Source organism: Parasteatoda tepidariorum, chromosome 2 (genome assembly GCF_982258835.1).
Source record: "Parasteatoda tepidariorum strain Cologne lab strain chromosome 2, Ptep-v5.0, whole genome shotgun sequence".
In the NCBI taxonomy this organism is placed as follows: domain Eukaryota; kingdom Metazoa; phylum Arthropoda; class Arachnida; order Araneae; family Theridiidae; genus Parasteatoda; species Parasteatoda tepidariorum.
The window spans coordinates 125,433,098-125,457,207 of NC_141756.1; the positions used below are offsets into that span (position 1 = coordinate 125,433,098).

Below are 24,110 nucleotides of genomic sequence, written 5' to 3' on the forward strand. Positions count from 1 at the left end.
ATAAATTCTGCCGAATAGTTCTTTCCTTATTATTTTAATTAACGTTAGAGCTGAGCATAAACCACCTCCACCATCGAAGTTACAGCACTGCAACGTACAAGCCGAGCATTAACTCCGGGAGGTACCAGCACTGTAACTTACAGGTATTGCTTCAACCGCAGTCGATGCGAGGCTAAGTAACATTGGAGTCGAGCATACAAGATATAGGGAGAGTGTAAACTAATAGTAGGAATTGAAAAATGTGTTATTTCCAGCTATTCAAAATTCAAAGTGGTTGAGCAGTTTGTCAAATATTGATATTCTAAAAGATATAGGATGTGCGACTTTAATCCATTAAATTTTATTTTGATATGGTTAATCGACTATACAAGCTACTAGCTGTTTCATTATGCTTAAGTGGAATTTAAAAAAATTTTGTTAAGGAAATTTTGTTGAAATTACTTTAAATAGCTGCCCCGTACATTGCAGGAAAGATGGGATTTTTCTTATAAGCAATTACATCAATTTTTAAATTTCGGGAAAAAAAGTTGTTTTAAAAAGTTGTTCAAGAAATTGAACGAATTTCTTGAATTTATGCAACTTTTTCAAAAAAGAAAACACTGAAAATCGGTAGATTTGCCAAGTTTAATAAATATGTGATAAAATAAAATTCCTTTAACTACTAAATTAAATGCAAAATATAGATTATGAATATCTGAGAAGTTATAAGAAGTAGTTAGAATAACTGCTCAGTTATTAGTATACTAAGAAGTTAGGGTGCATTTTTCGGGTAAATTAAAAGACTTTGAAAACAAACAAAAAACTTCATACAAGGGATTTTAATTCATAAATACTCAATGTATTTTAGGTTCTTTTCAAAAGATAAATCACAAACAGAAAGAAAAGGGCTAAAAGAATCAACAAAAAAAACTTTTTTAAATTTTCAGAAATTTGAAAAATTTAAATGTTTGATTTCAGGATATGAAACGAATGAATAAATCTAAAAGATATGTATTGAACGCGCGTGACAGATAGATAATGTATAAAAAGAAAGTTCACAATACAGCCAAAAAAAGTTGATTCACAAACCTTCTGATCCGATTGCATATGTAGTTTGGGATACAATAAATTATGAGATCACAAGAATGATAAAATGTTAGATTTACAAGCACGGAAAAGAAATTAAAAAAGGAAAAAGAAACGGTGATATTTAAAAAATATAAAACACAACATTCGACTTAAATTGACCACACAAAACAAAATCATCACTGAGAAAAATATTTTGCGGAATTAGTCTATGCTAAATGCGATAAATTGCAAAATATTTTTTTAATTTAGAAATAAATTAAAAATTAAATTGAAAGAGGATGTGTATAAAGACAGTATTACATTTTATCGTAATAAACCAATGCATTATATAGTAGGAATTCAAGAAAATTGAACACCCATATGCTATAAAATAACCTATCTTGATCAAATAAAAAATACTGAAACTTTGAATGATTGACCAGAGGGATAGTATTTATTATGTTCGATTTCAATTATTAAGGAAAATAATATGCATAAAAAGCCCAGAAATTATGCTACATATGGAATTTATGAACGTCGAATTCACTGCATGAAATACAGCAATTTGTAAAAACAATTTCTGCATTCTTAGATGTCAATAACTACGATAAATCTAGGAAAATGTTTTAATAGTAACTCTTACAGAAACATTGTTTTACTTTTTCGTCTTAAGTAAATCTTTAATAATACATGTTAAAATTGAGTTTTATGTTGTTTCGTTGCGTACTGTTACGTGCGGAACATTGGGTAAATTTGGCAGAACGCTCAGCAAACTACTGTCGACTGAAAAAATAAATAAATGCAACACAAAGATGAATTCGAACACATTTAAAATGATTCTGAAGCAATAAGAGGAGTACACTTTCTATGAAAAGAATATAAACTTTAAATAATTTCCCTGAATTAGCTAAATTTGTTGATCAAGAATTATATTTACGAAATTTCAGCTCTTTTTATTTGCTAATCTATTTTTTTTTTAAAATCTGTAGTTTTCTGAACATGCAATTGATAAAAACTTGACATTTAATGTTTCTTTCCATTACACATTATTTTTTATTTCTGCTCCTTGAAATTATATGAATAGCATACCCTTTCCTAGCGTAAATAAAAATATGGCCAATAAGCTTACCATAAATGTATGGTGTACATTTCCATAAGCAGGGCCGCCCCTGCTAAGCATTCGCCATCTCGCCAAATGCGATAAAATCATAAATTTGGCGAAAGTATTAGAGAATGATTTTTCCCACTGGAAAGAAAAATGTACATTTAACTCGATCCTTACAATTAGTATTTTTCATTCGACATTGCGTAACTCAAAGTTATTTTTAAAACAGAGACAACCACGTACTACTTATTAACCATCTAAACAAAGAATACGTAATAACAACTTTACTATGACCTCCTATTTTTACTTGAAATATTACTCAAATTTCAGTTTTTATTTACTCATTTTCAATAAGCGCCTTCAATTATCAATAAATGCCTGTTACAAAAATTAAGTACTATAGCGATATTTTAGGGCACAAGACCTTATATATCCTACTACTACTCCACATCCGCCGACAATCAAACCCATATGAAAAATAATGTGAGAAAACTGAATCCTCCATATTTAGAATTTCATACAGTAGCGTTTCTATTTAGGTTATGGAGTTTTTTCCTCATTATTGATACTACGATCATTCAACAAAAATTAATTCCAAGGAGTGATATAACCTCTGTCTCTAAAATTAACATTTTTGTTACGGCAGCCACGAAAGTGACATTGCATCGTACAGCTGATGATTGGACTTTCTTGTTTAAGTGATTCATTAAGATTTTGCAAGCATTGTAACAAAAATTGCAATTGACTAGCAAAAGCGTAAGCACATTCCAAATGTACTTTTCTACTCCAAATGTACTGCAATGGGTTTTTATTCAGGAGAATTTTCATATACTTCCTATTTGTATTTATTTTTAACGTATTAAATTGAAATGTTAACCAATTGATTCACGAAAGTAAATAAATGTAAATCGAGTAAAAACAAAACAGTTGCATAGTATCACCGGATAATTATATTTTTACATAGAATCTTAGAGTGCATCTAATAATATGGTTAGGGACTGTATATGTACTAAAAGATGTTTGCTTACGCTTCTGCCTCTACTTCCCACGTCCAAATTTCATTATCTACTAGCTGAATACCCGTTCTTAGTTCGGGAGGAATTAAAACAAAAATAATCAATAAATCAGTACCGAGAAACACTACGAAATCCAGTTCAAAACTGAAAATCCAATACCGATATAATTAAAGAGATTAGCCGAAAAACTGAGTAAGAAAGTTTTAGGGCTATTAGTGACTCAGAGAAAATAGCAAAAAGTGGTTGCATCAATATGGGTTTGTTTAATGTAACTGTTTTTGCCATCAGTTTAATCTTAGCATAATTAACCCATATTAACTTGATATATCAAGTTAGTCAGTGGTAAATAAAATGAAGCAAAAAATTATTAGTCCGCCTTCTAATAAATTGTTAAGAAAATAGTTCAGATACATCTTTTTTTCGTTCTGAAAAAGTCACTTACCTGATTCTTCCACTACGTTTTTCAACTAATATGGCTAAAAATAATTAATTTTTTTTATTTAATATTTGTTGCCCTTTTCGGTGACTTTAAGTTTGTTTTTTTTAGTTCTTCCCATTCGAATAACTATAAAATGTTTTTAGCATCACTTGGCATGATACTATTGCTCGCAGTCAACTCATAATAGTTAAAATTTAATAATAGCAAGTAATATTCTCATGAACATATCCCTTTCGAGGGGCCGTAAAACAGTTATTTTAAAAGTATCGCTATTAAAATTGCTTAGTATTGGCGCTGTTTTAATAATAACTATATATCTATCAATATAATATTTTATACTTATATTAGTATATTAGGTACTTCTTACATAATCCTTCAACATTTGAATTTAGTGAAAAATACATTCATCAGTGGCAACCAACTAAATCTGATTTTTTTTTTTTAAAAAATAGAACTGTTGTTAAAATTTGAAAAGGATTTTGGAGCATGGCCATTTCTATATCAGCCCTTTTATTTACTATTAAAATATAAGTTGTGGCGGAAAAGTTCTTTTATTGTTAATTCATTAAAATACTAATGCACTGTCTTTGCTACCACTGGAAAAAATATTTTCTGAAACTATGGAAATTCTTCTCAAAACTGCACCAATTACCAAGTAGTCTGTAGTACACAATAATTAAGCTTAGAATGGCGATATTCTACGGTTTTCCTAAATGAATTTCCAGTTTACCTTTTCTCCTTTAACTTTGCTTTTTAGCACATAGCTTTTTTCTTTTTAAATTAATACATAATATCAATAGAGCATTAGTATCAATAATAATACAGTGACTTTCTATGACTTCCCAAAACAATTATCTCTAATCCATTAATTTCGCTGTAGTACATAAGTTTTTTTTTAATATTAATTAAAATTTTACCAACATTATTTAAGCATCGTTGTAATCAATGATAGTGTGATGATTTCTGACGTTTCTTTAAAAGAAAAGAAAAATTCCATTACTTTTGCTTCCTAGTACATGGCTTATTTCTTTTACTTCAATTATATCAGCAATAAGGTGTCAAAAATATGGTGATTTTTTACGTTTCTACTGAACGAATTAGTACCACATTCCCATTAATTTTGCCTTTAAATACCTGAGCATTTTTTCTATTGACGCTGATTTTAAATAAACAAATTTTTTAGAAACACGTTTCAAAAGAAATTTAATAAATAAAAAAGAACAAGTCAACAAGTACCAGAAAACTTTAAAACTATAAATTTGACGACATAGACCAAGCGTGATACCACATAATGTCGAACATTGAATCCATCTGACATAGTGAATTTAAATACGTGTAATTAACTATTATTTTTTGATCAAATAGAACTATAAGATAGAAATAATAACGAATGTTCTCTTTAAAATATGTGACGAATTGAATCGTCTACAGTTATATTTAAGACAATGACTAACGCTTAACCAATCAGAAAATTCCATTTCGTGTTCCGCTCATCCCGCTAGAACGATTAGTCGTCGAATGTTCTAATGTCGATAGTGACCCTCCTCGTGCTTTGAACTATCTGTGTGCGAAGTTTCATAGTTTTCGGTCAGATGGCTTTAAAGTCTATAAAGGACACACACACAGAAACATTCATTTATATATAGATAAGTAATATAAATATTTAGATCTGTTGGTGAACAGAAGTAATTTTTCTAAGTAATCATTTCTTTTAAAACATATTGTTCAAACAAATATGAGTTCACAGCCCTATTTTAATATTTTCGCTCACCAAACGGGCGGAAATATTAAATGCTATTTTTGCTTGCTTCTCATTGTGAATGAAGTTCATCATTTTTCTAAATAATTTAGCAGGTCTAGCTGTAATTTATAACAGTATATTAATGTTATTTGTACAAAAATAATGATTGTAAAACGGTTAATAAGATTAGACCACCTTTTTAAATAACTATCATAAAATGTAGAGCAGAATTATATTATAATTTAAAAAAACAAACAAAAAAACAATTCTTAGTTTCTAACTCTTTAATTAAAATTGTATTATGAGCAGTACAGGAAAAATAACTTTAAATTAGGGTTACAAAAATATTTATAGAAAAACATTATCTTTATGACTTTTATAAATTTTAGGCAGTCTGAAAACCAAAATAACATGGAAATAAATGAGAAAAAACTGGATCCTGCCACGCAATTTTTTGACCAATAAAAATGCACAGACATCAAAGGAAAACTTTGACACAGTCAATAGATTTTTATGTATAGTAAGAAATATGGTTTTCAGACAAAATATTACATACAACACTATCTAGTGAGTTTCATCTTATTTAATTGTTTTATAACCAGTGTTGAACAGCCTGTCCTTTTTTAGGGCTTTCAGCCATCAATGTTAAGCCCTATTGCCTTTTAATTTTGAATTCAGCCCATAGATTAAAGGAAAGCTTTGATCTAACAATGGAGTAAAGTATAGTCTTCCTAGAGGATTATTTCGAAGAAACTAAATCACATCATATGGAGAGGAAATTCATGACAGCCTATGATGGCTAGTCAAACAGCATGAGCAGTGTTTTCACTACAGCGCGAGAATCTCACATATTTTTTTCTTTTCTCGCATTAAAAAATTATTACCGCGAGAAATTCGAGCACTCTATAAATCAATTTCAAAATTCGCAAAAATTCTCGCATTTTGGAAAAAGCTTCGAATTACGTCATTTAGAATAAAATCAGTTTCACTTTTCTTCCTGGATCTTCATTATTTTCAACACTTGCCCCGTTATCTAGCTTCCCTATTTACCAGTAGGTATTGTTCAGAACCTTTTCGAACAACAGAACACAATCCCTCCGAACCATGGAACCCCTTTCAGAACACATTTCTCTGCAGCCACGTGTTTACTGTAGGTATGGTTTTTTACATAAGACGTTCAAATTTTTTCATGCACTAATGTAAGATGGACAAATACCTAGTAAAGGCAAAATCTTCTATGATGATGCAGCAAAAATATTCAATGCTTTAAAAAATAGAAGACGTTAAAAATGTATTATAATAAAAGAAATGATTTTTTTTCCAAGTCTATTTGTATTTTTTCAGTTTTTAGAAAGCTCACTTAACTTTCTGAAATCTCACCCTGTTTTTGAGAAAGGGTGAGAAATTGTCCCCCATTTTTTTTCTATGATGAAAACATTGATGAGGATCCTAACTTGTGATCCATTTTGTCACAGCAGAAATTTTTTGTCACCACTATTTTAGCGAGCAGAATTTGCATAGACTAACCATCATTGGGATTTTAATCTGAGTTGTTTCTTTTAAAGGTGAGTGCTCTGTTCCCTAAGTATCAATTTAATTTATTTAAATTCTATTTATTTTAAATATATAACTTAGTTAAAATTTAAATTCTCAATAGAAGTTAAAAGACTTTTTGAATATTAATAATAATAAAATTAAGCTGTATTCTTCAACCCTGATCTACCAAATTTTTCTGATCATAGATCCGCAATTTTGCGTAGAGCAAAGCATCTTGAATTGTAAGAAATAGCTTTAATGAAATAGAGTCTACGTCAATTGTAAATGCTTGTTTTGATTTTGTGGTCCAAGTTAAAAAGATATTCCACTACGTTAGAGCTTTTAACTTAAGGATTTTTAAAAACTCTTATTTTCACTTACGTAAGTTTGACATCTTTTCACGGGCGCATGCGCATTTCGCCAGAACTGACGCATAATATTTGATGCCACACGCTTTTCAACCATTCAGAGGATATAGCCCTAATAAGGAAGGACATCTCTCGCAAACTAATGCTGCCTACCCCACTAATCATACTCGCCTGCTCTGTAATCATAACCATAATCAACCGCATGGACTATAATTTTTCCTTCAAAAACACTTTAGTCTCTTCCAATGTTTGCGCAATCAAATTACTCAACAATTGAGGGAAAGACTGAAAATTATTAAATTTGCACCCAGGGAGAGGGATTTTCTTCACCCTCGGTACAACCCCCTTTCGTTTTGGTTTGGAAATAGTATATTCTAAAATTCCAATTGAGCGATCCTACCCAAAAGGCCTCGCATGTCAAACGCAATTAATGTGCAATGGCATAAGTAGGATGACAATTCAATAAGTTCAGCTCATTTTTAAAGTCATGGTGAAACCAAGGATGGGCGGGGTATATAATAGAGGGATCGTTGATTAAATATCTTGCACGTCGAGGGGTCAGCATTGAAAAATAAATCTTTATAATACTTTGTTATAAAAAGAACATTATCAAATATTTCATTTTCGTTTCACTAATTCCTGAACAAAAATTAGAACTTAATGGTAACGCCAACGGACATTTAAGAGGTTTTTTCAGAAATTTAGATAAGACTTTTCGAATAAAAAGGTTAAAAAACGGAGCAAAAGTCGTAAATGTTTTCTATTTTCTTTAAGCTTTTTAGCAATTTTCTTAAGCAATTTTCATATTTTCAACAAGAAAAATCATGCTTTTAAAAAAAGTCCCAGTCCCGCCACAGCCAGGTAGAGGCACAATCCCCACCCCCACAGCCAGGTAGAGGCATAATCCCCACCCCCACAGCCAGGTAGAGGCATAATCCCCACCCCCCACAGCCAGTTAGAGGCATAATCCCCACCCCCACAGCCAGTTAGAGGCATAATCCCCACCCCCACAGCCAGTTAGAGGCATAATCCCCACCCCCACAGCCAGTTAGAGGCATAATCCCCACCCCCCACAGCCAGGTAGAGGCACAATCCCACCCCCACAGCCAGTTAGAGGCATAATCCGCACCCCCACAGCCAGTTAGAGGCATAATCCCCACCCCCCACAGCCAGTTAGAGGCACAATCCCCACCCCCACAGCCAGTTAGAGGCATAATCCCCACCCCCCACAGCCAGGTAGAGGCACAATCCCCACCCCCACAGCCAGTTAGAGGCATAATCCCCACCCCCACAGCCAGTTAGAGGCATAATCCCCACCCCCCACAGCCAGTTAGAGGCATAATCCCCACCCCCCACAGCCAGGTAGAGGCACAATCCCCACCCCCACAGCCAGTTAGAGGCATAATCCCCACCCCCACAGCCAGTTAGAGGCATAATCCCCACCCCCCACAGCCAGTTAGAGGCACAATCCCCACCCCCACAGCCAGTTAGAGGCATAATCCCCACCCCCCACAGCCAGGTAGAGGCCCAATCCCGTACCGACACAGACTGGGTAGAGGCCCGGCCCCGGCACGGTTGAGCCCCGGTTCCAGCTAGGGAGGGTAGAGAGCTTCAGTTCAAGCTGGGGAGGGTAGAGAGCTTCAGTTCAAGCTGGGGAGGGTAGAGAGCTTCAGTTCAAGCTGGGGAGGGTAGAGAGCTTCAGTTCAAGCTGGGGAGGGTAGAGAGCTTCAGTTCAAGCTGGGGAGGGTAGAGAGCTTCAGTTCAAGCTGGGGAGGTTAGAGAGCTTCAGTTCAAGCTGGGGAGGGTAGAGAGCTTCAGTTCAAGCTGGGGAGGGTAGAGAGCTTCAGTTCAAGCTGGGGAGGGTAGAGAGCTTCAGTTCAAGCTCGGGAGGGTAGAGAGCTTCAGTTCAAGCTGGGGAGGGTAGAGAGCTTCAGTTCAAGCTGGGGAGGGTAGAGAGCTTCAGTTCCAGCTGGGGAGGGTAGAGAGCTTCAGTTCCAGCTGGGGAGGGTAGAGAGCTTCAGTTCCAGCTGGGGAGGGTAGAGAGCTTCAGTTCTAGCTCGGGAGGGTAGAGAGCTTCAGTTCTAGCTCGGGAGGGTAGAGAGCTTCAGTTCCAGCTCGGGAGGGTAGAGTCCCAATCCCAGATCTCAGTTAAAGAAAGCCTTAACTAACCTGAATTTGAGAAAGCCCAATCCCGATCCTACACAGCCATGTAGAGGCCCAACACCGAACCTGCACAACCGGGTAGTGACCCAGTCCCGTACCGACACAAACTGGGTAGAGCTGAGAGTTCCAGCTCAGGTGGGTTGAGCCCCAGTCCGAGAGCTCATTTGAAGAAAGCCTTAACTAAGCTGAATTTGAGAGAGCCCTAACAGAACTCAAGTACGTGTGTATTAAAAGAGAGAGTTAGAGCCTTAAGAGGCCTCTATAATTCCCCTCTCCATGACCACAGCTAAGGCTTTTTATGGAAAAGTTTTTTGCCCGTTTGCATTTTAATATATTTTCAAAACATTAAAAACTTATTTTTTTTGACATGGGTTTCTCTAATGCCTTGTTAAATCACATGTTTATTTACTGAAAATTTAAATTATCAATAGAGGGGAGATATCTGAAATCTTGGACCAATTAGGATTATCAAAATGCAGTCCACAGTTTCACAGAGCACATAACTAAGCAATCCATTTCAGAAAGGAATATTTCTAAATTCGTTTCTCCTATTTTGAAATGTGTTATCAGCAGAGAAATACACGAAAGTAGTTTATTGCACATTCTTTAAGATTTGATAATTTTTTATTCGTTATAGCTAATAAGCTAAATGAGTAGTATAGCTAATAAGCTAAATGAGTAAAATACCAGAGCCGTGGCAGCTCAGAAGATAGAGCGCTCACCCTCAAATGAGGTGCCCCGAGTTCAAATTCCAACGATGGTTGGTCGATACGAATTCTTGCAACGTCCACTGTGTTCAATTAAAATATCCTCAATGATAGACGGATCATATGTTCAAGTCCTCTCTCCTTCAGGCTAACAGTAGGAGGTTTTCAAATTTTTCCTTTCCAGTAAACGCAAATTTGGGTTAATTTCAGTTAATTAATTTATTTTTATTTCTAGCATATTAAGGAAATTTCTTTAATATAACCTCAAGCTTTAGAAATATACATTTTCCACCAATAAAATATAATGTAGATTTTAATTCCAAGCTGTTTCAATCAAAAGGTAGAATTTTAATTAAGATTATTTGCATTTTTTTCCTTCGAAATTCATGTATATTAATAACTTTCTACACCTATGCAAGTCTATATTAAGACAGCATTAAATGTGTACTTTAATCTGCACTTTCATTCTCAAGAATCGAAAGATTTTTAATGTAATTTCAAATGGGCTGGAATTTAACACACACCAAAAAAGAAAGTAATTTCATTAACAAAAATTAATTAACGCAGCAATTAATTTAAAATAAATTTTAAAACTAAGAAAAGAAAATAATAAAAGTATCAATAATTTAAAACACTGTTTTTTAACTTTTAAAATCAATATATATATTTAAAAAAATCAGTTAATTTAAATCAATGATTTTTTTTTAAAAAATCATTTGATTTAAATCAACGAACCCTGGTTAATTTCATTAAAAAACCGCTTATGAAGGCAAATTTTTCCCAACACTTAGTCCAGAAGTTCCCTTGTCTTCTGGATTGGGTTCAAAATGACAAGGCTTCAGTGTTTAACATTGATATTCGTAAACTCAAAGTTCAGTTGGCTGTTCAACAATAGCTATAGGAAAAAAATGGAAAGCAGTAGTATAAGCTGAGTATGTTAATGAAAGTTTTATTTATATAACTATCCACTGATTATTAACTGATATTTAATTACAGCTATGTTTTATTAATACGAATTTATTATAAAACTAAATAATTTAAAATCTAACGGTAAAGGAAATAAAAAAATATGCATTAAAAAGCACAATTAATGGAGAAATATTAATTCTTTCAATAGAATTGTAAGAAATTGAAATTTAATTATTGACGCCAATAATACTCAATTACTTTTGGTAATATGAAATATTTGAAATAAAAAATTATCTATGTACTAAAGGGCAAAATTAATGGAAAAATGGTACTAATTAGTTCAGGAGATACGTAAAAAATCACCATGTAGTTGTAGACACCAATGATGCTTGGTTAATTTTGGTAATAGGAGATAATTGAAAAATATTTATTAATACAGTAGGGAACCGATTATCCGGAACGATCGGGACCATCGCTATTCCGGATAACTGATTTTTCCGGTTTTCTGAATCGCTACAAAAAGCAGTTTTTTTTATTGTTTAACCCAACTAAAAAAAAAAATATTTTTGGAAATGATCTTAAAAAGAAGAAAAAACGATAAAGTAATACAGTAATGATTATTTCTAAAATGATGGTATGGTAAACATCTTTCAAAAAAGAAAGAAAAATCCAATGAGGAAAAAAATTTATTTTTTTAAAAATGGCTGAAAATTTATCGAATTTTGTTCCGGTTTTTTGGTTTTCCGGTTTTCTGATTTCCAGATAACTGGTTCTGCACTGTATTAAGTTATGTGCTAAAATACAAAAGAAATGGAGAAATGGTACCAATTTGTCTAAAAGACATGGGGAAAAAAAAAGCCACACTGACGTCAATGATGTTTAACTATTTCTTTGAATATGCACTACTTTTATTATGGTCATTTGTGCAGTTTTGGTACCAATATGGATACTAAATATCTTATGAGTAAATTAGGTACCTATTAAAACTGCATAAATGTTGTGAATTTTTTGAATCGATATTGTGACATTTTTTCTAAAAACAAGATAAGCGAAAAAATGACAGTTGAATCTGGGTTGTTTACGTGAAAAAGCTACTTCTGAAAAGGTCAAAGTTCAAAAAATTAGCCCTCTTCCTTGCTACTCTGAACTTTATATCTACCTCCTACCTTGATCACTAACAAGGTGGCCACTCAAATCAGATTTTCCAGAGAAATCACCAGGTTTTCCAGATAAAAATCTTAAAATTTCCAGGGTTTTTTTTCTTTTTTCTTATAAAGTATAGGATGTGTACAAGAAAAGTGTCTATATTATAAAATGTTTTATTCAAAGTGCTATTTTTTTAACATATCATCTTGAAAAAAATAATTTATTTTGACAATTTTCAAGATTTTTTATTTATTTTTTAATGTTTTGGTAAAAAATTTTGAATCAAAAATCATATATTGACCAACAAAGGAGTCTTTTTTTAAAAATTAAAATATGTTAAAAGAGGTTAAAATGAAATAGAAAAAATTAGCATTAATGCAACAATTGTAACAATTTGTCAACAAACATTGCTGTTAGCGATTGTAAAAAAAATGTGTGATTGGTTGGTTTGCTCAAAAAAAAATAATTCACAGATTTCTTTGAATGGGAGTAGAAAAGCTTTTAGAAAAAGAGTGCGATATAAAATCTATTATCATAAAATTATAACCAACTAATTTTTGGAGAATTTTATAAAGTTAAAAATACAAAAACATTTTGTCAAAATAGAGAAAAAAAAATAACCACCAAAGTATCGGAACAAACTTGAGCCATAAATGGATTCAGCCCAAGGACAGAATTTAAAAACAGAAGCTCATATCCTAATCCCTTTTTCCACCAGAATCTTTCCTAAATTTTCCTAAATTCCCATAGCGGTCAAAGGTTTCCACATTTGTTTAGCAACCGTGGGAGAATTTTATATGGCATTCTAGTTTAACAGAACTATAATGGAGCAAATTCTGATGCAAGCAAAGTATCGCTAAGTTGATGATATTTCAACTGTTTGGCGATACATTTCCGTTAAAAAAAAAAGTGGATGAAATAATTTAAATTAAGAAAATTAGCAAATAATTTAAATTAGTGAAATTAAAAAAAATCAAGAAAAATTTCCAGCTTTTCTTTAAAATTCCCTGATTTTTCCAGGTTTTTATCCAAATTTCCCTGATATTTCCAGGTTTTTTCCAGTATAAAAAAAATTCCCTGATAATTCCAGGTTTTCAAGGTGGGTGGCCACCCTGACTAAACATATTTATTGACTACTAAAAGTTATTTTTATTGAAATCCTCTTCACATTTCCTTGTTGGAACGCTAAAAGCAAGAGAACCTTTCCTTCCTGTTATTAAACAAAATCATAGTTTCTCAGACATTAAAAGCATTTTTGTTCTGCAAATACCAAATATGCATGATTTTTCAAACTACATTTTTTGTAAGGATATTTAAAACATTTACATTCCCTGGCTCTATTACTAGACTCGCACTCTAAGATTCTATGTAAAAATATAATTATCAGGTGATGCTCTATACAGCTGTATTGGGTTTACTCAGATGAAACAGGTTCCCGACCTTGTATCATTTGGTCAACATTGTAATGCAATATGTTAAAAATAAATACAAATAGGAAGTATATAAGCAGTGTTTTCACTACAGCGCATTACATTAAAAAATTATTAACGCGAGAAAATCGTGCACTCTATTATTCAAAATGAGTGAATTTTGGAAAAAAATTAGTCTTCTGCTATTTTGAATAAAATTCGTTTCACTTTTCTTCCTTGATCTTTCATTATTTTCAACATGGATCCATGTTATCTAGCTTCCCTATTTAGCAGTATTGTTCAGAACTGGTGCGAACACAATTTTCTGCAACCGCATGTTAACGGAAGGTAAGATTTCTAATCTCACGTCTAAATTTTTTTCAATGCTACAAATTTACTAAATGATTCCGAATTGTTCAGCATCTGTTGCAAGGTCATTTAGCACTCAAAACCGAATTAGGACAAAATATCTTATACAAATGACTGATAAACATTTGAGCAACCTAATGAGAAAAGCTGATGAAAAAGTAGATATAGAACGTTTTCGATATGATGATGCAGCAATATCAATGCTTTAAAAATTAGAAGATGTTAAAAATGTATTATAATTAAAGAGATATTTTTTTTCCAAGTCTATTCGCATTTTTTGTAATTTTTAGAAATCTTTTTGAGATCTCACTGTGTTTTAGAAAAAGGGTGAGAAATTCTCTCATTTTTTTTCTGTAATGAAAGCACTGATAAGTATATAAAAAATCTCCTGAATTAAAACCCATTAAATGTACGTTTAAATATAAAAGTATTGCCTATAAACTAGTGTAAATCATGACATTATTAAAAACTACAGCTCGTCTAATAATTTGATCTAACTATTATAATATACTAATATAATGCTTAATATAATAAACATTCTATATTATATATCGTCTAATTTAGATTATATATCGCCTAATTTAACCCATTGATACACTAACGTAAACAAGTGCAAACCGGTTTCAGTCACATAAAAACAATACAGTTAAACAGTATCACCTGCCCTGTGGCAGAATTTTTTCGAGATATCTGCGACAAAATTCTCTAGCACTATTATCGTTCAGCAAGATACTTTTAATAATAACTACTAATATGTTACTGATTTAAAATCTCAAAAGCGCTGTGTTTACAAAAAAAAACTTTTTAATTTTATAATAGAACTTGTAATAATTTTTAATTCCAATATTATGGGTTATATTCTCAAGAAAAAATTGGGGGGGGGGGGGAGCAATGCACAAATCATTCCTTCTTCGCATTTTGTAAATAATAATCACAATAAAAAAAAATTAAAAATCATGAAATCGCTAGTAGTAATAGCCGAAAAAAAATTGACGACGAAATCATGCGAAACAGAGTTCTCAAATGCGTATTTCGTTCGGAGATTAGGTTGTTAGGTTCATTTAAAAACAAAGAAAATAAATTACATTAGGATATGTAATTTATTTTGGTAACTAAAACTGACTACTTACCTTAACACAAGGACTGAAGAGACCATTTCTCACTCTTAATTCAAACGAATGAAAAAAAATATTCAAAAACGTTATCTAATTTTAAATGAAGAAATTTTTATTTTAATAAATTCTTAACAGTCTTATTTATTAGTTTATTCATAATTATAGATCTAAGTTTCAAGCTGTCACAATATGCAACTTCATTTTTTTTGTAAATCCTAGTATAAATATATTAATTTTTTAATTGTTTTGTTATTTCGTTCTTTTTTTTATTTTGGTGACTATCAAAATTTCATTTCATAATTTAATTTGTTGTTGTTGTTGGCGTATGCCTGTTCAGGCTGAGGGGTGAGATTGTTCTTGTTTTCCAGTGATGCCATCTAAGGCCAAGAATTCGACTTCTGCCACACCCATACATCTCACCCGTTTATAGGGTGTAACCTATTCATACATCCGTTCCTTCATCCACAGATCGTAATTTTGACCTAAATCAGAGAATGATCAATCCCCAATTCAGTACCCCCAGAGGTTTTGATTTGTTATGGGAACACGGAGGGCTTAGCGACTCGAACGATTTAATCTGTATCAGTCACCATCTTACTTATTCCTATGGCAAAAACAATGAAGAAAATTGATTGCTTTATAACTAATAACTTTGAATTATAAGATAATGACAGGAATCACTGCGATTAGAAGCAGAAAAAAAAATCTACATAGCTGCAATCAACATTATTTACTCAAAAAAAAAATTATAATACATGTCATAACTTGTGCTCAGTGCAAAAGCGATGCAAGAACGAAAAATAAGAGAGATTACTACTCGACTTATGAAACGTTTTTATACATTTCGTTACAATAAAACACATTTTCCAAGTTAATTAAATCATTATTTTAAAGCTAATAAACAAATACTGAAAAAAATTTAAAAATTTATAAAATTATGGTAATTGCCAGTAAGTTTAGCTTATTTAACAGCATTTTTATTGTTCTATTTTGAATACAGTGATATTTTATTTATAACTCTTGAACAGTCATACTTTTTTTAAACTATTATTATGCTATGTACAAAAATTAAAAGAACTGTAAAATATTCTGCTAACAGTCCACCGAAGGCTATGGCTGAGCCAAAGAGGTCAAAAGGTTCAAAATTTCGTGACCAACGCCATGTTTGTGGCGGTGCGATCATTATTACGCTCAGACCTCCTTTACTTCCCAGACAAGTTGGTAGTTACGTTATATATATTAAACCTATTTTGTCATTTCTGCTATTTTTTGTTACTTTTTTCTTAAATAGCAAATGCAGACCTGCCAACCTTAGAAAATAAAAAAGCAGGAGACTCTTTCTGTATCACGACATAGCGCAATATTGAAAATTAAACCTGATTCACACTTCCTACAAGAAGTTTATTTCAAAATATATTATTTACATTACATAAAATAGACCACAATAAGATTCTGACACTGACTAATAAAGATACGTGTTCTTACTATAAAATATAAGGTTCTATAGAATTATATTAAAACATATCTTTTGATTTTTTCAAATTTAGGAAGTTCAAAACTAACAAAATATGTCAATAATGAATACAATACTTTATAAATGCATTTCTTAATTATTTTTTTTTAACTGCTACTGTTTTAAAACTGCAGATGTTGCTGATTGAGCATTATTTTTAAAAAAAAAAACTGGCATCTATAGAAAGTAAAAAAACATTTTGCCTAATGGTGTCCAAGATATCTCCGATTTTGCCATTTCATTGGTTATTGCTGCTGTTTTGGTTCACACTCACCATAATTTTTAGTGATGTTACGGGGCAAGGTTTTTCTAAATAAATGCCAGCACACCCTGAAGGCCTGAGGGCGAAGATTTGAGACAAAAGCAGGAGAGTTGGCAGGTCTGCAAATGGGTCTGCAAATGATCATACTAACATGATGTTCCCTCCACTCTACTTATGCAATTAAAATAATGAAAAGTGAAAAACTGTCATAATATTAAGAATTAAATTTTTGCATTAATGCTAAATAACCTCTATATAATCAGCAAAAAAATTCTGCTCTAACCGTAATGTTCGTATCATAACAAATATGAAAAACGTTGCACAGTATTAAATAAAAATAAATGCTTAAAATGTATCTCTCAAAGAGAAATGTTATTTTTCATTTACCTTTCTCTTTCAAAATTAATAAGATCATAAAATAATAACTACAACAAACATGTTTTGACAGGTAACTCATTAATATACTGTTGACTGAAATTAAACATCACCTGAAAAAAGCACCGGAGGCACTAACTATTGTGTAAATGCATATCAGGCTGTTGAATCTAAATATGTTAATCAAACCTAACTAAGTTACCAAATCAAATCAATAAAGTAATTAAATAATTATCTAAATGTATTTAGATATTCCTTAAATTAAAATATAAAATTTATTTAAAGCTTGCAAAAATAAAAACATTTTCTTCCTCATTCTATTTTTAGAAACCAAATTAAGACTTATACAGTTCTAAACTTCAATAATTACTCATTATATTGTACATACAAATAACTTTCTCTTACTTGGTATTTCTTAAAAAATTGTATTAAGTTGAAATATCTTTTCGTTAATATTTTTAACTTAAAGGATTAAGGCTTTTAGAGAATGCTAATAATTGATTAACTATTTATAACAGTGATATATAATTACATGTATATAATTAATCTGTATCATATTACATGTTATATCACATGATATATAATTACATGTTATATAATTACATGCATTTACTAAATTGAATACTGTAGCAGAATATTGTTTTTTTAAATATCTAATTATGATCGATTCATTATAACTACTGATTTAAAGAACAGAACATTGTTTTTTTTTCTAAATAAAAATGATCTTATTAAAATATTTTAAAGTAATTGATAAACATTCCAAAATGCTTTGCTTATTTGCAAATTACTTTATTTTGATGTTTGTTTGAAAAAATGTTATTCCAATAGGATTATTTTAATCCCCTAAACAGTAATACAGACACATCCTGAATTTGAGACAAAATCCGAGAATATATCAAAGATAAGTGTATAAGTACCAGAGCTCATTCTAGGCAGGGTAAACAGGGCGCAGCACCCTACTGCCCTTTTAGTCAAAAGAATCCACCCTGTTGCCCCTGAAGTAAATTAGTGTCCTGATGTATTAAGACTCCATACCCTTTTTGCTCTTTCTTTCCTCAACTCTTTATTTTTTCCCCAAACTCTACAGTGGATTTCTCAAACTTTTATTTTTAACTCTTTTTATTTAGTTTGTCATTGCTGTCAATACAAAGATTAATATGAGAAAGGAAAAATAGCCAACAAACCCCCTTGTTGCACTCGTCTTTGAAAGTTTGCAGTTACTTTCACTATCATTAAATCATAATTATTATTAACCATTTTAATTATTAAATCATAACTATCTATACACACTTAAAAACATACATTTATTATTTTATTAATATATGCATGCATTTTAAATAAATTACCAAGCTAATTAGCTCGATACATATGTTAATTTATTAATGAAAATTAGTAATTAATATGATAGCTTTGCTACTTTTAGTAAAGTAAAAAAAAAATTTCTTTTACTAATAAACAATGTTTTTTAATAAAACGTGTAAAGCCCCTGGAAAGAAATTATTGCCTTTTTAGAATAATAATGCCCTTTTTTTAAACTTTTGCACCCTGCCCTTTTTTTTTTTGCCTAGAATGAGCTCTGAAGTACAATCATATTTTTATGAGTTATAATTAAGGAATTAATTTATGACTATTTAAATGCCCAGTTTTAATTACCTAATTAAACGTTGAATTATTTTTTAAAAAGAGTAACCGTAGATATATAACGAAAAAAAGTTATTGTAAATAGAATTCGAAGTATTTACAAAAGGTGGAATTGTGAATTGAATTGAATAAAATAAATACGATTATTTGTAATCGAATGGTTTTATTAACAATATAAATTAATAAATAGCTTTGAAGACTGAGACTTAAGATAGTGGTCCTCGTAAACTCGATAACAGTTTTTTGCTGTTTATCATTTTTTATCAGACAATATTTATGAAAGCTAGCTCTATTCAAAAAAGATAAACTGCGGAATTTTTTGCAGTTTATCATTTGTGAACCGAATTAGCTTTCAAAAATATTACCATGTGTTTTCTGGCATAAAATATTACATTGGTATTAAAGTATTTCGGGGGAAATTTTAACTTATTGTTTTCTTTCACAAATCTTTTATTGCGAAGTGCCCTTTCACAAAAAATGTTGCCAGACCAAAGTAATTCACACCGAATTATTAAACCGAATAATTGAACAGAAAGTAAAAAAACATAAAAAGATTATAATTTTAAAATTTCGAATGTTGGATTGAATATTATTCAAACTTAAAATATATTAGCACGATTGGTAGCAGAGTAGTAGATAAACGTCAAGAAACGAATTTTCTAGGCGGCTTACTGTCTTACCGCTAAAAACAGTTTTGCTTACTTGAGAACTGAAGGAATAGTTTTTTAGCACCAGCAAAACCTCAATTTAAACAATGAAAATAAACTTTAAAAATAATTCAATAGTATGACGTTTTTATTTTCAATGTTTTTGAAAAGCACGATGCCATAGAACACCTCACCATACAGTTAAAAAAAAGTGGTAAGGAAAAAGACCTTTTGAGATAAGCAAAGAATTTACAGTCAAAGACCTATTATAGAAAAACATGTGCTAAAAATAACTAAAACAATCAAGTTAACATGCTGATCTCTTTTTAATACAAAATTTTTCCATATGAGTAGTTTTAGTCTCCAACTTAACACTCGCAAAAGTAAATATTATATTTCATTACTGGAGTACTTTGAAAAATATAAATCTTATCGTAACATAAACAGTTACAAATTTATACTACAATTGACCACAGACTTTGATTGTCCTAGAGATGTTACATCTACATTAACCAGACTAAAGAGAAAACATTATACCCAGATAGCTAAATAAGGTTTTTTCGAACTCAGCAAAAATCTTTAATAACTTTTCATAAAAATCAAAGTGGGTTTTTAAGTTTCATGTTAAAGGCTTTAAAAAATACGTGCCACGACCTCGATGTATTCACAATACTTGGCAGATTGGATACATACAATTCCTACAATAGATATTACAACAAATACATATACCTTGGAACAAAAGCTACCTGACACGTACATGCTAAAATGGGATGCATGTGTCCCTGAAGTGTATGAACTAGGGTCAAATAACGCAACGGACCTCGAGTACTTTACAATAAATGCACTATAGTTCATCAACAGTATGCGAAAGAAAAACAAAAAGAGACGAAAATGCCACTCACCCGAGCCACGGATGACCCAGCCCCACACATCACGAGCAGTTCATAGATGTCTTTATTCAGCAGCTGTGCTCTACTACGCAGAGTGCAAGTTATATATTGAAGTCAATCTGAATCAGTCCAGGGTGAAATAGCTAAAAAAGAATTAATAATACTTTACGATAAATTATCTTAGTAATTATACACAAATGTCAAACCGTAGTAAAAACAAGTTAAAAATCTGAAGAGTCAAAGGACAAATATTCAAGATAAATCCTGAAAGAAAAAGAGTATTAATGAAATGCGACATTCATAAATAGCCATGGTCATTAATCTACACGAATTTCAAATTCTATCAAGAATAGTTTAAAAATCGATAAATTACTAATTAACTTAAAACTATGTGTATACATAACATCCAGTAAAATATTAAAACACTTTCGAAATCATTTCTTTCACTTCTACGATTAGAAAAAGCTATAATCTTAGAAAAAGTACAATTATGCTGGGCGTCTCCTTTTTTTTTCTTATCTTCCAAAAAAATATAAAATTTTCTCAACGTCCGAAATTAAGAAATCTTCCTGAGAAAAAGAATTTGAAGTTCTGAAGGCAAACTATCCCTCGGGTTAAGCAAAGATTTACACGATTCAGAATCAAACGAAGATAATATTTAAATTGCCGCTTTAAAGAAACACAATTGAAAAAATTCGTTATTTATAATTTAAATGATAAAAGCAGGAAAATCAAATGCTAAACCTTAAAGATCCAACAGAAACCGTCTTATTACCAGCACGGCAGTAAAGGTAAATATAAACAGCTAACCGCGTAGGCGGGAAAGTAAATTTTTCGAAGTGATCGCGGTGGAATTGAGATGAGTTGAGCTGTATTCGGGATGAAAAGGATCTGAACCATTCGCTTTGAACCTCCGGGACCGTGAAACAAACTTTCACTTTAAAGGCTAAGACCAACAACCAATCAGATGAAATCTCGATACTTGTGGCCTTCACGTTACGCTCTTTCATGCAAATGCGCGAGCACATCCTCTTACATGTAGTTTCTAAACATTCTCACGTGAGAATGACGCCTGTACTATTGCGATAACTGATGGCGAAGCAATAATTAAAATAAATTAAATAAAAATTCATCGCAAATGAGAGATAAAAAAAGGAAAAGATGTTCATTGATTAATGATAAATCCAAGGGGATGATAAGTCCTGATCCAAGTGGTCATCCACCCGCATACTGACCGCAGCCAGTGATGCTTGACTTCGGTGATCTGCTAGGAACCGTGTCTTAACGACCAGTCCACTGCGGGTTTCTTCATTTTAAGGCTATTATATATATACATACATTGTAGCCTATAGGACGACATTGTGGGTCCCTTATTAAGCTTATAATTATTTCCTCTGGTAGGGTACACTTCGAATTTCTTCATTTTAACACTTTTCAACACGCTATTATTTATAGAATATTATAAATTTATTTATAACATTCAGTTATGCTTTATTATGTATCCGTTATTTATAATACTTACTCATTACATCACCTAGCCATACTATAGCACCTTTCTTAGTTTTACGCGGATCCGCCCTGGATACACAATCTCACCATTCCATTAAACGATGTGTAGTGTATTGGTAACGGATTCGAATCCCATTGTAAACTGGGTGTATCTTTGAAATGACGTTTAATTTATGTTATATGTTCTTCAACTGAAGCTTATAAGCCATATTCTATAATGTGCACACATATCTGCATATTCATATGTAGCTTTTTCCCCTTTTCCCAATAAAAAAAAATTTCCTATAAGCAGGAACCTCCAGAATATCGAAAAACACATAAAAAAAAATAATATAATTAAAAATAAACAAAAAAAAAGAAAGAAAATTTTTTTAAAATTTGACCGTCCCTGGGATTTGAACCTATGACCCCTCCCTCCTGCAGCGAACTTGCTTGTCTAGTGGCCTACCTTCCAGTCCACGGTGATACGTGAAGCCTACCACAGTTTCGCTTTAAAAGCTCTCTCCTCTCATCTTCGCAATATACCTTTAGGGGCCCACTGTGACCCCCCTAATTGGCCTATAAAAATTCTCATCAGCAGCCTTGTTTGGACCATAGACCGCTACCTAGGATCCGAGTTTGAAAATTATACCTTGATATTAAAGGGAGCTAGGGGGTCTTGAAATTTGAACAATTCTCGAACCATTTTATTTTTTTATTCTTTTTTTTTATTACTCCATTACGCTTTCTTTGCCTGACTTCACACACAAAAAACACCCCATGCATGCTAGAATATCCAAAATGTTATAAGAGAAGTCGAAGAAGAGCAAATTAACTGATTTTCCTGGATTTATCCAGTTTTTTCCCATTTTCCCAATAAAATAAAAATTTCTGCATGCAGGAACCTCCAGAATATCGAAAAACACATAAAAAAAATAATATAATTTAAAATAAACAAAAAAAAAATTATTTTTTTTGAAAATTTGACCGTCCCGGGGATTTGAACCCAGGACCCCCTCCCTCCTGCAGCGACCTTGCTTGTCTGGTGGCCTACCTTCCAGTCCACGGTGATACGTGAAGCCAAACAAAATTTCGCTTCAAAAGCTCTCTCCTCTCATCTTCGCAATATATCTTTAGGGGCCCACTGTGACCCCCATATTGGCCTATAAAAATTCTCATCAGCAGCCTTGTTTGGACCATAGACCGCTACCTAGGGTCCGAGTTTGAAAATTATACCTTGATATTAAAGGGAGCTAGGGGGTCTTGAAATTTGAACAATTCTCGAACCATTTTATTTTTTTATTCTTTTTTTTTATTACTCCATTACGCTTTCTTTGCCTGACTTCACAAACAAAAAACACCCCATGCATGCTAGAATATCCAAAATGTTATAAGAGAAGTCGAAGAAGAGCAAATTAACTGATTTTCCTGGATTTATCCAGTTTTTTCCCATTTTCCCAATAAAATAAAAATTTCTGCATGCAGGAACCTCCAGAATATCGAAAAACACATAAAAAAAATAATATAATTTAAAATAAACAAAAAATTTTTTTATTTTTTTTGAAAATTAGACCGTCCCGGGGATTTGAACCCAGGACCCCCTCCCTCCTGCAGCGACCTTGCTTGTCTGGTGGCTTACCTTCCAGTCCACGGTGATACGTGAAGCCAAACAAAATTTCGCTTCAAAAGCTCTCTCCTCTCATCTTCGCAATATATCTTTAGGGGCCCACTGTGACCCCCATATTGGCCTATAAAAATTCTCATCAGCAGCCTTGTTTGGACCATAGACCGCTACCTAGGGTCCGAGATTGAAAATTATACCTTTATATTAAAGGTAGCTAGGGGCTCTTGAAATTAGAACAATTCTCAAGCCATTTTATTTTTTTATTCTTTTTTTTATTACTCCATTACGCTTTCTTTGCTGGACTTCACACACAGTAAACACCCCATGCATGCTAAAATATCCAAAATGTTACAATAGAAGTCGAAGAAGAGCAAATAAACTGATTTTCCTGGATTTTTCTAGTTTTTTCCCATTTTCCCAATAAAAATTTTTTTTCCTACATGCAGGAGCTCCAGAGTATCGAAAAACACATAAAAAAAAATAATAATAATTTAAAATAAACAAAAAAGAAAAAGTAAAAATTTTTTTTTTTGAAAATTTGACCGTCCTTGGGATTGGAACACAGGATCCCTCCCTCCTGCAGCGAACATGCTTGTC

The 24,110-nt window shown here is 31.9% G+C and overlaps 1 long non-coding RNA gene across 3 annotated transcripts in view; it reads right to left on the bottom strand.

Moving 5' to 3' along the window:
* LOC147816174 (uncharacterized) overlaps positions 1 to 21,304 on the bottom strand; it is a 34,954-nt gene extending 13,650 nt beyond the window's left edge. For all 3 annotated transcript variants that reach the window (XR_015431843.1, XR_015431844.1, XR_015431842.1), the window contains exons 1-2: positions 21,146 to 21,304; positions 20,414 to 20,544 (exon numbers count right to left, since the gene is read on the bottom strand). This is a non-coding gene — a long non-coding RNA (uncharacterized LOC147816174). The remainder of the gene's footprint in view (positions 1 to 20,413; positions 20,545 to 21,145) is intronic.
* Positions 21,305 to 24,110: the final 2,806 nt, after the last annotated feature.